Source organism: Diabrotica undecimpunctata, chromosome 4 (genome assembly GCF_040954645.1).
Source record: "Diabrotica undecimpunctata isolate CICGRU chromosome 4, icDiaUnde3, whole genome shotgun sequence".
Lineage (NCBI taxonomy): Eukaryota > Metazoa > Arthropoda > Insecta > Coleoptera > Chrysomelidae > Diabrotica > Diabrotica undecimpunctata.
Window position 1 is genome coordinate 8,725,415 of NC_092806.1, and position 18,170 is coordinate 8,743,584.

Below are 18,170 nucleotides of genomic sequence, written 5' to 3' on the forward strand. Positions count from 1 at the left end.
GATCATTCTGCATTATCAAAATTCAACGAATTGTTAAAATAAATAATAAAACCTAAATTTTAAGCGTTTAATGCTGATTACGGACATTAATTCTCAGGATTGGTATATCTTAAACAAAAAATTACAACAGGATTACTTAAAGAAAACGCCCTTGCAAGACAATCAACCAGTTTTAATCGAAAATTAAAATAAAAAAAATGGGGAACATTTAAAAAAAAGTTGAAAAAAATCTCTTTTTTTTTTACCAATTTTTGCATTCTAAAATTGTTGTCTTGTAAGGGCCCTTTCTTTCTATGTAATTCCGTTGAAATTTTTTGTTTTAGATGTGCCAATCCTGAGAATTAGTGTCCGCTACGGGACACCTTTTTTGAGACTTTAACTAAAACGTCCTCTAGAAAACTCTCTAGAAAAAAGAAAGGAAAAGAAAAATATTTTTGAAGCGTGTAAACAATTATTTCCTAGCTGAGCGCTTTCGGCTACCAAAGCCATCATCAGAGCTATGATAAAGTTTTTAAAAACTTAACTACCTACTTAGGAGAGATTCCATTTTGGTGGAATTGTGTGTAAAGTAAAATTGTGGATTCTTCCACCAGAATTGGGTCTCTACTAAGTAGTGGTACTGTTTAAAAACTTGATCATAGCTTTGAAAATGGCCTTGTAAGCTGAAAGAACTCAGTTAGTATATAATTGTTTACATACTTCTAAAATAATTTTCTTTTCCATTTTTTGATCTATCATAAGTGTGTACAAACACATATCAGTCTTTTGATTTGTTTTTTTTAGGAGTACCGTGATCAATTCAGATGCTCTCAAATCATCTACTATTTTTTGTTGCTAGTAAAAACATTTTTATAATATAATCATAAACAATTTAGATAAAATTAGTAACCACTTATAAATCCAGTCCTCAATAACTGATATTTTTTGATAAATTAATATTTCATAAAAAAAATATTAACTAGTTTGGGGAATCACAATATTTGTCGAATAATTATTTGTTTAGAATCAGGTAGCACAATGGTACTAAACCATTTATCTAATGAAGAAATAATACTTTCGTAATGACGAAGATATTGCGAACTAGAAATAATTCTAGGAAATAGTTGAAACGGTATCTTCTCAGCCCTATTAAAGATATATCACAAGAAGATTCTACAAAAATAGCACAAAGAACCTTACTTACATATAGAGGGTGTTTCAAAAAAGGATTCGATAGGTAAAAAAAGGAAAAATAATTGGAGTTTTACTTATTAAAAAGTTTTTGTAACGCCATTCGTTTTCAAGATCAAAGGCGTTGAAGAAAAAAAATGTTACATAATATATTTTACGATTTTGCCGTAACTACTGGCAACATTGTAATGAAATTTTATACGAATATGTTTTGGAAGCTGATCTATCCCATAAATTTGTTTTTACATCTTACTGACACAGAGGGCGCTACTTACAGAGTTCGTACCAAGTATTATTCAACATAATTTGTTTAAGGGTAACATTATTAATCAACATTCTAAGTAAACTTAAACATCATACAGTTTTACCCCAAAAATGTGCTCTTCGTAAAACTCGATACTGTGTACCGTTTTTTTAATATTTTGATTTGAAAATTATGAAGTAACCGATGCTAGTATAAAGTAATGATAAAGTTCTAATAGATATATCTCGATTTTCTCTAAGTTTGCCATAGAAAACTGACATTTATTTATTGATTGCAAATTGTTATGGCGACTATTTCACTCATCTTAAAATTTTCACATAATCTGACCAATCACAAACCAAAGACAGCTTGTGTTATCACGAAAACACCAACTGTCTTTCAATTCTGATTGGTCTATCAGCTTCGTGTTTTCAACAACGTAACCATGGATACCGATCGCAAAGCAAAGTTTGACGTTTGCCAAAAAAATTATTGTAGCTGTATACATCAAAATGAGTCGTTTCGGTGGTACTTCAAACGAAGTTATAAACCAAAACATTGAAGAAAATATACCGAGTAACACAAGAAAATCTAAATCTTATATATGGAGACAATTTATGATGTTCTGTGTGGATCGCAACTACAAATTAGATGCAGAAAATAACAACGAAAGACTAGCATTCATTCTAAAAGACTGGGCCTTCAACATGCGAAAAATTGATGGTAGTGATTACAAGGAGAGTGTTGTTAAAACCATACGGAACACTACTGCAAAATTGGTACAAGAAAAATATTTCTGTGAGTATCAGAGACATATTGATCCCTTCAAAGATATAACCTTCAAGGAAGCGAGAGCGAATACATTATTCTCGACTATAATTATTATAAACGGTGCAATTGTAAAATTTTTCAATAGTATGACCGTTATTAGGTGGATACAATGTTAAAGGTAAAAAATAATTATAACAAATTATTTATAGTTATAATAAATATTTCATGATTATGACTAATTGTGAATTATTCAAAAAATGGGTAGATTTGGGTTACCTAGATCAAATGTATTATTATTAAATTCCTTCCTCTCATTCTACTGAATTTTTGACCTATCACTTTGTTCATGAAATTGTCTAATAAAATACCACTCGTGATTTAATTTAGCTTATAAGTCTGTCTTTTATTTCTAAACTCAACTGAGTTTCTTAAAGAAAACACCACGAGTCCGTAGGACGAGTCAAGACAGTTCAAGCAACTCAGTTTCGTTTAGACAAGACGAGACAATTCAAGCAACTCAGTTTCGTTTAGAAGTAAATCGACAGACTTATCGCGAAAATTGAATCACTAGTGGTATTTTTATTGATAAGTCAACAATAAATAGATTTTTGAAACCTTGTTATTTGTAAAATTAGACATTTTTACCTAGTGTAACCTTAGGCGAGTGTTGGAAACTCTAGTGCAACTTTTACCTATCCTAGAGACCGTGTTACCTTTTTTTGAAACACCCTGTATATTAAAAATGTCATAGTGAAATATCTATTCATTCTTATAAGATAGAGAAAAGATATAAAATATCTAAAATCTCAAGACACATCAGCCTACCATAATTTACTTTAAATTCAAGATGTCAATAAGTATATCAGAACAGAAATCCTGGTACAGAGATCTCTGCACTCCTGTTAGCACGCGTACTAAGCGGAAAAATCGACAAACACAACATTGGTGCCCATATTGAGTTAAATAGAGGATGCTTTGAAGAAAAAACAACTTGTGGTGTAAATTCTGCGAGTTAGAGGATGCAATATCCATATGTCTACCTTCAACATGCCGCTAGTTATCCAGAAATACATATGTGAGATAAAAATACGATTTACCTAACAAAAAGCTTTAAGATATACTGAATTTCCTGGTAGGAATCCCCGAAAAATCATCAAAGACAGCAATTTTTAATTTTACTTTAAAAGAAGGAGTACATTAATAAAAATTAATGTCCAGAGGAAGAAAATTATTTTTCTGACCATTACATATCACGTATTAATTAGTAATTATAATAATATTCACGTTTATCTTCTTTTTTGTCATAAACTAGTCTATTTGACAATGATTTTGTCCAACTAAAATACAAATAGGTACATCTATAGTCTTCTTCTTCCTCTTTATAAGCAATTCTGCTTGTTCATTGGCGGATTAATACCTATATGGAAGGTTGTCACTCAATCTTTTGCGCGGTCGTCTTCTTCTGCCGATTGGTGACTTATCTCTTGCTATTTTGACGACACGGGTCTCCTCCATTCTACTTATGTGGTTATTCCATTCTTTTTTTCTATTTTGTGTTTATTCATGTATACACTGTACATTATATTTTCTTCTAATGTCTTCACTTCTCTGTCGATCTCTCAGCTTATTTCCTGTAATTCTTCTCAGTACTCTCATCTCTGCCGTTTCCAGTAGCCTTTGCGTTGTGGCTGTGTCGGGTCTTGTTTCTAAGGCATATGTCATTATTGGTCTTACACTGGCTTTATAAATTCTTGACTACATCTCAGTGTTAATGTGTCTGTTTCGCCATATAGTGTTATTAAGGAATCCCGCCAGTCTATTTGCTTTTTGTACTTGATCTCTCACTTCTTTGTCCAGGTTTCCATAGTTAGACTACTATTGTTTTAGTTTTCTGAGATAAGATTGTCAAATTAAATTCTTTAGCTATTATGTTAAATCTGTGGACCAGTCTTTGCAGAGTATCTTCATCTTGGGCTATCAATATTGCGTCGTCTGCCTAACAGAGTATTTTTATTTCTTTGTTTCCCATTCTGTATCCTCTTCCTTTGTTAAGGCTTTGGATGATTTCATCCATGATCAAATTGAAGAGCATGGGGCTTGATGAATCCCCTTGTCTTTTTCCGCTGCCTGTTTCTATAGGTTCTGTAAGTTGTCCATCTATTCTGACTCCCATTTTGTTGTTTTCGTAGATGTTTTCAATAGTTTATATAATTTTTAGGGGAACTTTTTTATTATACAGAAGATGGATTACATCTTTGAGTCTTACTCTGTCAAACACTTTCCTTAGGTCAATCAGACACAGAAATGCTGGTCTATTATACTCTAATGATTTCTCAGTAATTTGCTTTATAACGAATATTGCATCTGTACACGATCTTACATTACGAGTACCCTGTTGTTCATCTGCTAAACTTATCCTCTGATTTATTAGCACTGTAAAATTTTGATTGTAAGTTTTAGCATAGTATTTAACAAGTTTATACCTTTGTAGTTTTCTGGCTGTTTTTATCTTCTTTTTGGAATAGTAGAATTAGTGAGTTCGTTCTCCATTCTTCTGCTAATTTATTGTGTTTTATAATTTTATTAATTAATGTTGTTAATTGTTCTGTCATTGCTGCTCCACAATATTTCAGTAACTCGTTTGGTATCCCGTCTTTATCTGCTACTTTTCTATTCTTCAGATTTTCAAGTATTTTCCGAACTTCCTGTACATTTATATTAAGTTCTTCATTTGTGGTAATTTCTGGTGTTTCCGTTTCTAGCGTCGTTTGTTCTTCCTCTGCATAGAGCTTTTTTAGGTAGTCCACCCACGTATCCTTTTCTATGTGTTTTGGTTCTATTAGTTCCTTTACCTCCGTTCTTTGACCTCTTATAAAGCGCCATATTTCCTACATCGATAATGAGTACAATAAAAGCTGATTTTTTTCCCATTTTTTGACATGACCATCCAGCAAATGATCCATTTTTTTAGAATATATATATATATATATATATATATATACATACATATATATATATATATATATATATATATATATATATATATATATATATATATATACATATATGTATATATATGTATATATATGTATATATATATTTCTTCACGGAATATATACATCTGCTATTTAATTCTGCCAAGCATTCATAAGATAAAACATTTGTACACTATCAAATATATTATTACACAAATCCCTAGACCGTAAAGAAGAAATGCAAAAATTCTTCTCACGTCTACATATCTATATATACACCTACACAAATCTACACCTATACAAACCCAGTAAAGATGTAAGTTTCAATAAGTGAAATCCAGGAAATAGATAACGAATTAAAATCATCTAATGTTGTAATAGAATCTTAATTTTATTAGACGGTATATTTATTATGCGATGAATGTTTATTATTGATCGTGGAAACCTTTGAGTGAGTTATTGTTGAATGAATAAATTTATTAGTAAAATAATTGTAATAATTCATGAAATATACGGAAATGTTGTTAGGGGACAAGGAATTATATAATTGGTATATGTGAAAAACAAGATGTAGCTGTATATTTTTTTTAATTCTACGTAAATATGATATAACATGCCAATAACACTTTAGTACAATACATAAGGTCTTCGTCCGTTCTGTCATTCTAGTTTTACGCCTCGTTCTTGGTGTGCATCTTTTTCTGTTGTCTCTTATATCAGCTTCTACAATTTTTTCAGTAACTTAATAAAGTTATTTTTTTTATTGTGGTAAATACAATTTCCTGTTCAGTTATTCTTCGAATATCTTCATTTTTCTATCTGTCCCACACGCAGGAAATGCTAATGTGTCCAGCACACACTTGCTGTGCCAATGTGTTTCTCAATGGCACAGCAAGATTAATTTTGTGTTCAAGGTTTATTTTGAGGCTCTCCCAGTATGTTTTTTTATTAGTCAATATTGGATTGAACTCTTTTTGATCACTCATAGTTAAAATTGCAATGCTAATAGTGTAAAATATTATTTGTTTTTTTTTTATTTGGGCTAACGTTTATACAAAAGGTTACACGAACTTTACTTGTACAGATTTTTATAAGTGTCACCACGTATATCCGTGCACCCATCTGTATTAAAATCATCGAGCAAAAAGACAAAAGAGGGAATGTAAAGGTAGTGGGGGCAAAAATATTGTTAGACAGGAAATGCCATCTTGAGAGGCCAAATTAAACAAGGAAAGACAGTCTTTCCTTGTTTAAGAAATCAAATTTAGTTGGGTTATGTTATTATTTGTCCCAACTGTCACATGAAATCTTATTTATATTGAAGTTTTTTAACAATTGTTTCACATTTTAGATCGTTAATATTTAATTAAAATTTTCTCGTCTAAGACACATTCTGAAAACTATTTTATAGCTACTGTTAATAAGTATCGGAAAATTTAAATTTGGCGCATTCGCATTTCCGGATATGTCCGCCATCAGAGGCCACTTTTTTGGTCGCCTTTTCATAACGATTAGATTCCCTCTTTTGTCTTTTTGCTCGATGATTAAAATGGACTAAAGATTTATCCTGATTACAGAATCGAATGCTTTCTGGTAGTCAAAAAAGCATATTATAGTAGGTACTTGAAATTATTTCGACATTTCAGTGAGATATCTCAGGTTCAGGATATGTTCACATGTACCTTTCCCCTTAACAAATCTCGCTTGTTCTTGCAGCATTTAATAATATTAGTAATTTTTTAATCTGTTTTGAGGATATGCAACAGTATTTTGTTGCAAGTGATATAAGTGACAATGTAATTTAGTTTTCACATCTGGCAGTTGCTATTTTTTTGGGTAGTGGAATATAAATTGAGGTAAATCAATCAGATCGCCATTTTCCCGAATTCCAAACAGAGACACAGATAGAATGGATGATAGTTTGTCACCTGGTGACTGCAGCATTTCTTCTAATATTGTGTCAATGCCTGGGGATTTATTTCTCTTTAGCGATTTAATTGCATCTTTTACTTCAGAGAGCAGAGAGGTTCTTTAAGGTAGTCGGAGGGCCATATTATTCTGCAGGAGTCTCTATTGTTTCCAATATAAACAGTATCGGTCTTTAGATTACCCTCCTTATCCATCACAGACCATTTTTGAGCTTTAAACTCTCTGGTAAGTGGTTTGAGCATTTGAAAAAATTCTCTCTGTTATTTTTTTTAGTTACTCCATTAGTCTTCGACAAATTCTTGTAGATCCTCAATAGTACAATAAATATATATTTTTTCCAAACCGCATTTATGCTAATGAGTTTAGATATTTAACAGACAACACTTAAAAACATTTATTTTACCAGCAAGACAATTTTTTTACTATTTTTAACATCAATTCGGTAAGATCGAGGTGAAGGTTGCATTTTGCAATGGATAGTGACCACGAAAACAACATCATTGTAAAAATACTTACATATGACATTGTCTATTAAGTTATTATAATTTTAAATTTGTTTTACTTCATAATATGATAACGCTTTTACTCTCCACATAATTTTGTGAATGCCAAGTAGGCAATTTTCATAAATGCGTATAAAATTATAAAATATAATTTCGTCTTCGTCGAATGTTCGTCGGGTTTTTTTGAAGATAAGGAAATTGTTTTAATATCGTTTATATTTATTTATTGCCATTCTTCTTAATGAATATTTTTCTTTATCTTCCGATTATTTAATCGTTTTTCTTCACTTATTGTGAGTATATTTTCATCTTTATAATTTATTAAATATGTTAACTTGTAAAATTTTATATTTCCACTTAAATATATCGTTTTTGGTACAAATTTGATAATTGTTTGAGCAAATAGCTTGGATTTTAGTCATTGTTTATGATAGGAATATTAAATTACGAATAATTAGCACATCTTCAAGATTATTAGCAGTAAAGACAATAAATGCTGCTACTTACTAATATTATGTACTTTTCTGGGTGACAAGAGGAACTACTGGATAATCTGAGAGGTGCGCTTCTCGACGTCGTAAAGAAAAAAATTAGTGATATGAAAAAACAATTACTGGACACAGTGTACATTATACACAATTTGGGCTTTGCAAGTTAAATTTGGCAATTTTGTTTACAGTTTTCTCTACGATTATACCATCATCATTTTTCGTCGCCATTCTGTTTGGTTTCTAGAGACCTGTTGCCATCTTGTTTTAGTATCCCTAAGTCAGTCTCAACTCCATAATACCAGAAGAAAGGATCACCTATAGGAAAAGAAGAGTCCTCTGCCTACAGGTGATTCTTTGGTTAGATTTTTAACAATTGTGTTGTCTGGTATTCGTATTATGGGTCCAGCTCAGCTATGACCTTGTGTTTTAATGAAAGGTACAACATCTTGTACACATCTTGTGAGTTGGTATAATTCGAAGTTATATATTTTGCGCCACTGCCCTTGGTCGTTAATAGCTCGAAATATTTTACTGAGTATGTTACGCCCAGCATATTTCCAAGAATTTTTGAGAATATTCCCAAAAGTCTTTCATCCTTCTGCGTCAGTTCATGAAAACCGGCCTCAGCAGTGTTTTGTATACAATAATTTTAGTTGTTTTTTGGATGTTTCTTAAGTGGACTTATATTTGAAGTCTTGGAGACTTGGTATTGTTAGTAGTAGTCACCAGGGAGTCAAGGTATGTAAAACTGTCAACACGTTCAAAGATATGACTTCCAAATATTGGAAATCTATTATACCAATATCATCAGCGTATGCTAAGATTTCGATCTATTGTAAATAGTGCCGCCATCTCTAATTCGTGTGTCTCGGACTGCCTTTTCCAAGGCAATATTAAATAGCAGGCAAGCCAAGGTATCCACTTGTCTGACTTCATTCTTTATCTAATATGTTCTAGAATTCTCTCCCTGTAATTGGATGTATAGCACTGTTCTCTTGATACTGTCGTACGTGGCCTTGAAGTAGACGAATAAGTGATGGGGTTCAATGTTAAATTCTAATGTTTTCTCGAGGATCTGTCTTATTAAATGAATCTGGTCAATTGTTGATTTGACTGTCCACTGTCTAATTTTGTAGCCTTTCTCATCGCCTCATTTTGCTAGACAAAAAGTAAAAGTTTATGCAGCATCTGCAGAAGGACGTCTCCACTATTCTTGTAGAGCTCACTTCAAATTTGATCAGTTCCTGGAGATTTCTTATTCTTAAGCTTTTTAATGGCTTGAACAACCTCCTCAATAGTAGGTGGTCTTTCGTTTGGGTTGAATAGATTCCTATCCTTTCGATCTGCTAAGGTATTATCTGCTTCTTCGATATAATGGCCATTAATTCTTGCGTCGAATTTAACCCATCTGTTCAAGATTGAGGCCATATCATTTAGCATACTTCCCTCTATAGTGCTATAAAATTTTTTATTTTAGCCTTGTATGATGACTATAATGATCGGTCAGATAGCTAAACGGGTCAGCCGGCCGACTTTCATTCGCTTTACTGTCGAATGTTTAAGTGGATGTGCGTTCAAACCCTGGCTCGGTGTACAGAAAAATAAAAAAGGCTAACGCAGCAGTTTAAAATTCTAAAACCAATCTGCGGCTTATACCAGAATATGCTGGTGTCTGATCGGCCTATGGTGGAGCAGTACGGCAAGGGATAGGTGCCTGCGGCTCGGTGATATTCCTCCATAGATCCCTACCGACAGGGCATGGCGCCTTATATACCGGCGTATATATATATATATATATGATGAGTATAATGCAAGCACTTATCTACATACTGTACATGAAAGTAGAAATTAGTTATCTTGTCTACAGTTTGCACAAAAAATTATTAAAATTGTACTGAAAATAAAATAAAAAATTCACCTTGTATTTTGGCAAATATTAACCTGTTTAGTTTATTTTGAAGTCGAGTGTAGTTGATTCAGAACAATTTTACTTTGTAGTATGTAAAATTTTTTATTTATTTTGGAGAAATCACCTTCAAGGTTCAATTTATGTTAAAACAAATAATAGGATGCTAGACCTACCGGAAATTAAAATCTAAATTAAACTCAGTTCCACGAAACTAAACACATAACAGTTATTCATTTCAGGATTTGCCATAATTCTTTAGATTAAACAATTAATACCTGCAACAGGAATTTCTCTTGACGTTCATTGAATAATCTATTAAAATATTTTCTCGTGCGAGAGCTATTGGAGGTGGCCTTGGTAAATGATATAAAAAGAGATCCTGAATGAATTTAATTGGAACATTTATTGGAAACACTATTGCAAAATTGTAATATTTGTTATTATGATATCATTATTTAAAGAAGGAAGACACATGGAGGATATCAAGTTTTTTATTGAATTTATGACATACACAAAAAATCAATGTAGAGAACACAAAGCAAAACATTTCAATGAGATAATATCATCTATCAGATCCGAAAACAATTAAATACTAGTAAACTTCATTCGCTTAGCTCGGACAAATTTTGACAGATTCATTGTCGGAAACCTACAACACAACAATTCCTACTTCTCAGTATTAATAGCTCAAGTATCCTGCTATTACAGACTTCTTTCTTTAAAAAAAGAAGAATTATTCTAAATAGTCAAAGTGTATACTAAACCCATCAAATTTTGGGTAGTATATATTTAAAAAATATATATTTAGTTGTTATAATTTAACATAACTATTTATTATATGGTGCAGATAAATAAATATTGATTGTCGGTAATTTGCAAAGTTCTATTTTATTTACTATTTAGTTTGTTTACTTTTAATATTGGCTATGAGTACGGGTGCTTGGTTGTATAGTAATTTCCAGCCACTTTTAGTCTGTCAAAAAGTAACTAACTTCGCAAAAAAATAATTACTAAATTCACTAGACAGTTCGGACTGGGATTAGCGAACCGAGTTTTATACATATACTAGAAAAGAAAAAATAATGAAAATAAAACGACAACTTTAGAGACAACTAAATAACGGATGGAATTTTAAAGAAATCGGGAAAGCACAGATTGAGGTTTCATACAAGCAAAATATTCCTTAAATTACATCAAATAGTATATCAAACAATTCAATATGTATGCAAGAAAATCCTTCTTTCATTTATGTAAAAGAAAATCCTCCTGTTACAAGGATGCAAATCGGTAAATACACGCTAGTTTCTTGGATTATAACAAAGGCTTCGATAAAGTCAAACATAACCACCTCATACAACTTCTCAAAAAAATGAGGTATAAAAGATATCTGAAATGTCTTCAATCTTTAATTTTATGAGGTTATTTGCCTTTTCGTAAAATTAGGTCATTTGCAATTATAATTATAATTTCATATTGCCAATATATATGTACGTAAACACCTATGACCAAAGGTACAAGTTGTTTTCCTTTTTGCAAGGTTATACAAAAATCTTAATTCCAGATGCACCCTGACAAATTAGAATATTTATAGTTTTCAGTATATCTTCCATGTGAATTACAAAAAATTTCCATTACCTATTTTACGTTCGTGTCACAATTTTTCTTTATTACGACATTCTTCTTCTACGAAAAGAATAATAAAAATTGCTTCAAACGGAAAATCCTTTATCAGTGTGCATACAGTATCTTACGGTGACGACAAAACTCCTAATTACAGATGCACCGTGATAAATAAAAAGGAAATTATTTAAACATATTGCGTCAATATTATATTTATGTGTTGAAAATTTACGAGGCAACATGAGGCGGTGAAATCTTAATTGTTTTTTTAATATACCGTCTTTCTAGCTTTATAGATTTTGCGGTGCGATTTAAAGGATGTAAAATAACTATACACCAGCGTAAATGCGAGCTCCAAATGTCTAATAGGTTTTGAGTATAATAATATTGAACATTTTTCTTAAAATTATGAATAATAAATATTTTTCCTGCCGTGTTTCTGCGGTAACTTCCCACGTTGAAATTGGTTTGAAAAAAAAAAAATTTTCTTATTACTAGTATGCCTACAAGATATTTTAACATAATCGAAAAGAGATCTTAGTTTCTACAAAATTGTCATAAAGTAGTTTTGGTCTACCTCGGCATCCATCGATTCATAGATTGAATCGCTTCTATCTTCTTTTTTTGTTACCGGTTTTTCTTTTTGGAGATGCTGTGATGTGCTAACTTATTTTCGGTCTCCTTAGATCTTGTGATTTTATTATTTTTTAAGTTAGCAGTGAAAGTAGTTGCCTGTGGCTGTGCTACATATGAGATTTTATATATAAGGGCATTTTGAAAACATTAAATATGTTACTTTAGAGAAAGGTACACGAGAATAGACATAAAATGTTTGCACTTTCGTGGAAATTTTTAAAATCATTATCTTGCATTTCTATAATGTGATGGTTTTTTTATGTTTACCTTAAGAACAATCAATGAAATTGGAGAATAATATTCGGCTTTCGAAAGTACGCTGTCAATGCAATTGTGCGCATTACCGATTTCTTATACACATGTAATATGTAATTGTTGTCTGTCTTTTCTGCTTTATGGTTGTTTTAGAATATCTTAAATAAAAAACTTTTCTTTTTTAACAAAAAATGTATTGAAATTAACAATATAACATCATAAATCTAAACATCTAAACAAGCAACTGATCTAAACAAACTAACATTATAAATTAATGACGAAATTGAAATTTTTAAAGTGGAAGAAAATACTAGTACCGTGTACTAGTATCGAGCATTGCCTCCTCTGGCATTTATTACTGCTTGACAACGATCTCTCGTACTGTGAATAATCGTTGTGATTTCTTCTTGATCAATTTGATCCCAAATTTCAACCAACCGCAAAAACAGTTCATCTAATGTGTTTGGTGCATTAGGTAGTTGTCGTAGTCGTCTGCCTATGATGTCCCAAACATGTTCTATTGGGGCTGAGGTCAGGACTTCTCGCAGGCCAATCCATGGCAGGAATTCCAACCTCCTGACGATATTGCTGCACAATTCTTGCCGTGTGTGGCCTGGCATTATCTTGCATAAGCATGAAATTAATTATGCTCTTCTAAAATGTCTGTTATATACCTTTAATATGTAAGCCGACCGCGATCTATTCTAACTAATTCCATACGAGCCTCTAAATTAATTCTACCCCACACCATTACCGAGCCGCCGCCATACTGTACAGTCCCTACGGTGTTACACTGTGCGTAGCGTTCCCCAGGCCTTCTATACACTCGGTTTCTCCTGTCATTAGAAAAAAGACAGTACCTCGATTCATCGGTGAACAATATTCTTCCCCAATCGTCATTATTCCAATCAACATGTTCACGAGCAAAATGCAATCTTTGCTTTCTATGGTCTCTGGTCAATAATGGGCCAATTGCTGCCCTTCCAGGGTGTAGGTCGTTTTCGGCAAGTCTTCTTCTAATCGTATTTTGGCTGATTCTAAAGTTATAACGATCCAAAAATTCAGTAGAGAAGTACTGGTAACAAACCTTTGTCTCAGTGTACGAAGTGTCAAAAACCGGTCTTGATTAGCAATTGTAACCCTTCTACTGCCTTGACCGGGTCTTCTCGAGTTACTTCCAGTAACAGAAAAACGTGTTAGCACTCTTGAAATGGTTGACTGGGTGACGTTAAAACGTTCAGCGAGTTCTACTTGAGTGTATCCTTCTTCGCGAAGAGTAACGATTTTAAAACAGTCACTTTCTGACAAATTTCGAGTTTCTTGATGCTGGTGATTCATTTCAAAGAAAAAACACTTAATAAACGTTCAGCACAACGTAATCCAACCCAACTAAATTCGAAATAAAATGAAGCACAATTAGCATGTTTTTAATTTTTTTGCAAAAAATGGTAAAAATATCAGCGTTTTTTACCGTTCTTTTGATAAATTTTACAATATACCGGGGGTAACAATAATATATTAGCACAAAAATCGAAACATTAAAATGATTTGATTTATCAGGGTTTTTAAAATTATGCGTTAATTTTGGAGCGCAGTGTATAAACATAAACCAGAAAATGCAGAGGTGGACACAATATATAGCACAGTTGGAATACTTGGGGCACATCATGAGAGGTGAAAATACGAACTATTAAGGAATATAATGCAGTGTAAAATGAAAGACAGAAGAAGCGTAGCAAGACGTATAATTTCGTGGCTACATAATCTCCGTCAATGGTTTGAATACAGTTCAATTGAACAATAATTGCCAGAATGATTTTGAATGAACTTAAAGAAGAAGAAGTTTAATGTAAGAATAAAATTGCTTATTGGTCTAAATAACCAGTTGAAAAAAGAATTATTTCACAAATTTAAATATTAGTTCTACCTGAATTTTCCAAACACTGTTTCTTTGTGTACATTCGTATATGTTGTTGACATCATTGTAGGTCATGTGCAATGTTAAATCATACTCGAAGACACATTAGTACCATATTACAGCTATTAATTATTTCAGTACGCAACCTTTAGACAAGATAACGCAATTCTAGAATCATATTGGGAAATTTTACGACAAGCTTATTTTCATCGACATTTAATGGCGGCAAACATTAGAGACATGAACCGAAAAACGAAAAATCTTATTTTTACATTATATTAGGTAGTTTTATTATTTTTGTTACATATTAATATTTCATTATTTTTTATATAGATAATAATAAAATATATTATATTTTATAACTAAGAAATTCTAAGAAGACTGTTTGAGACGTTTACAAACAGTTTAAAATTTCATGAAGCTGATTTTTTTGTGCCGTCAATATACGAACGAAACTATGAAATCCGACATTACTGAAAACATTTATTTGTCTGCAGAACGTTTTCGTAGTAAAACAGAGCCAAACAAGTTTTTGCGTTAGTAAAATAGTTGGAGTATTTATTATTTTTCTGCCAACAGTGATTTTTAATACTTTATATTAAATTTAGTATGAAATTAAAAGAGTCAATGTTTACAATGTCTTTTCGGGCTGCGCATTTTGAAGGTTCTTGTAGTTTTGAAACATCCTTAATTGCATAATAAAACAAGTTACTCTTATTTTTAAATAGGTATAAAAACTTAGCAACTACAGGAGAATTTCTTCTTCTTTATATACCATGTCATTTCACAACATTGGTTACCGTTTTAGCTATCAATTTTATTCACTGCTACTCTAAATAACATGCTTATATCAATACCATACCAATCTCGCACGTTCTTCAACCACGAAGTCATTCTTTCTCCTGGACTGCGTTTGCCTGCTATTTTCCCTTGCATAATATTTTGTATATTATGAAAGGATTTTATTTGGAACTACTCATTACAAATACAAAGTACTCCAGCTTTCTCTTCTTGATGCTTTTTATAATCTCAGTAGTCTTGTTGAGACGTTCCAGTATTGTGGAGTTTCGAATATTTTCCACCCAAGCATTTACTCTTCTTTCACTAACTTCTCAAGTCCTTGTTGTGGCTACAATGCACAACATTAACTAAGCCTTCAACTAACAAGCTTGAACGATTTAGTCCTCTTGAGCCTTCGTATATGGGGTTGGTTGACAAGAAGCTGAAGTACTTCATAGTTGGGATGCTTATGGAGCCTCTCTTCAAGACTTCTGGCGACTTTCTTAATTTTATTTGAAATAGATCCGACTTTAAATGATTTAATAATAATTATAGTGATTAACACCATTATTTCCAGCATGTTACACTTGACATCCATCAACATCACATACTTCCGATCCCGGCCACCGCATTTCACTTATTCCGAGAATGCTGATTTGAATTCTTCTCATTCCTTTTATAGTATTATATATTTTGCCTACATCTAATATACTTCTGATGTTCCATGTGGCTCTTTTGCAAGGATGTAACATATTAACGACCTGAGATACGACGACCATAATAACAAGGCAATTAAAAACGAAACACATGCACTTGTAAGAAAAGTTGTTTTTTGAAAAGAAAATGTTTTTCGAAAGCAATGGAACATGATTTTTACGGTCTGCAAAAGGAAATATGGTGCTTCATAAGAGATCAAAGAACGAAGGTAAAGGAACTAATAGAACCAAAACACATAGAAAAGGATACGTGGATTGACTATCTAAAAAAGCTCTATGCAGAAGAAGAACAAACGACGCTAGAACCGGAAACATCAAAAATTACTACAAATGAAGAACTTAATATAAATGTACAGTTCGGAAAATACTTGAAAAGCTGAAGAACATAAAAACAGCAGGTAAAGAAGGGATACCAAACGAATTACTAAAATATTGTGAAGCAGCAATGACAAAACAATTAACAACATTAATTCATAAAATGAAGAACGAGCGAACTAATTCTACTATTCAAAAAAGGAGATAAAAAATACTAAAACTTACAACTAAAATTTTACAAGTATTAATAAATCAAAGGATAAGTTTAGTAGATAAACAACTGGGTTTTTGTAGTGGAAGATCGTGTAAAGATGTAATATTCGTTATAAAGCAAACTACTAAGAAATCACTAGAGTATAATAGACCAGTATTTCTGTGTCCCATTGACCTAAAGAAAGCGTTTGACAGAGTAAGACTTAAATATGTAATCCATCTTCTGTATAACAGAGAAGTTCCCCTAAATATTATAAAAACTATCAAAAACATCTACCAAAACAACAAAATGGAAGTCAGAAAAAATGGACATGCTACATAACCTATAGAAATAGCCAGCGGAATAAGACAAGGGGATTCATTGTGCCTCATGCTCTTAAATTTAATAATGAATAAAATCATCAAAAGCATTAACAAAGGAAGAGGACACAGAATGGGAAACAAAGAAATAAAAATACACTGTTAAGCAGACGACGCAATATTGATAGCTCAAGATGAAGATAGTCTGCAAAGACTAGTCCACAGATTTACATAAGAGCAAACAAGAGCAAAATAATTTAATATGACAATCTCATCTCAGAAACCTAAAACGATAGTAGTCAGCAAATAACCAACCAGATGTAAAATAGAAATTAATGACATCAATATTAAAGAAGTAATGGAATTAAAATACCTGGAAATTACACTGTTCAGCTATGGAGACCATTAAAAAGAAGTGAAAGATCAAGTGCAGAAAGCAAATATACTGGTAGTATGCCTAAATAACACGCGCAAAAGATGGAATGAAAACCTTCCATAGAGGTATTAATCTGCTAATGAACGAGCAGAATTGCTTATAAAGAGAAAGAAGAAGAACGATCTGAGAGGTCCTGTAGTCTTGAGATTGTCCTATACTGCCGATCTTGGGTTCGAAAATTCATGATCATTAATGTTTTAACTCATTTATAGCCATGATAGTTAAATTAAGAATATAATTGTGATTATATGTACAATTTGTTTAATTTATTATACCCTATTCACGAAAGTACATAGCGACTATAGCGAAACAGATTAGATAAAACTTTTTTTGACGCATTAGAGCTAGATATAGTGTAGGTATATGCGTATACAGCAGATAAAACAGACACCGAAGCTACAGTTTTACGATCAAATACGAAAAGTCCTGCAATCATTAAAATCTCATGAAGTCGTCATAGTAATGGGCGATTTTAAAGCAAAAGTTGACAACGGTACTGTAGACGTTGTAAGTGGTTTGTACGACATGAGCGATAGAAACAAAGGATGTAAAATATTAATTCAATTTTGCTAGGAAAAATATCTGGTCAAATAATAAAAATATTTGGCTGATATCTTCATCAGGACACTAACATCTTCGTTTCAAGCAGAGATCAGTATGCTCACGTAAAGTGAATTGTAATCATTTTTAAAATTTAAGATTTTTAATATGTAATCTTAGGATTATTATGTGGCTAGTTTCAACTGCTATGAAGATGATGGTCTGGTAAGGCCGAAATCATTCTGAACATTTAATTTCTTTTAGATAATTGAAATTTTATAATAAATGTATATACCAGTACACATTAGAAATTGTTTACTTTATTGTAAGCTAATAATCAATCAAGTACTGCACTAGCACTCTTAGTACTATCTAGGCACTATTCCATACGCAATACGAACTCCACCATTGTCCTACACGTGTTTCCAGGTTTCACCGCTCATCCCACA

General features: G+C 32.0%; 1 protein-coding gene across 2 annotated transcripts in view; it reads left to right on the forward strand.

Annotated features, from left to right (window-relative positions):
• Positions 1–18,170, forward strand: part of LOC140439119 (uncharacterized) — a 43,373-nt gene that overhangs the window by 2,639 nt on the left and 22,564 nt on the right. The gene's annotated exons all lie outside the window — the stretch shown is intronic.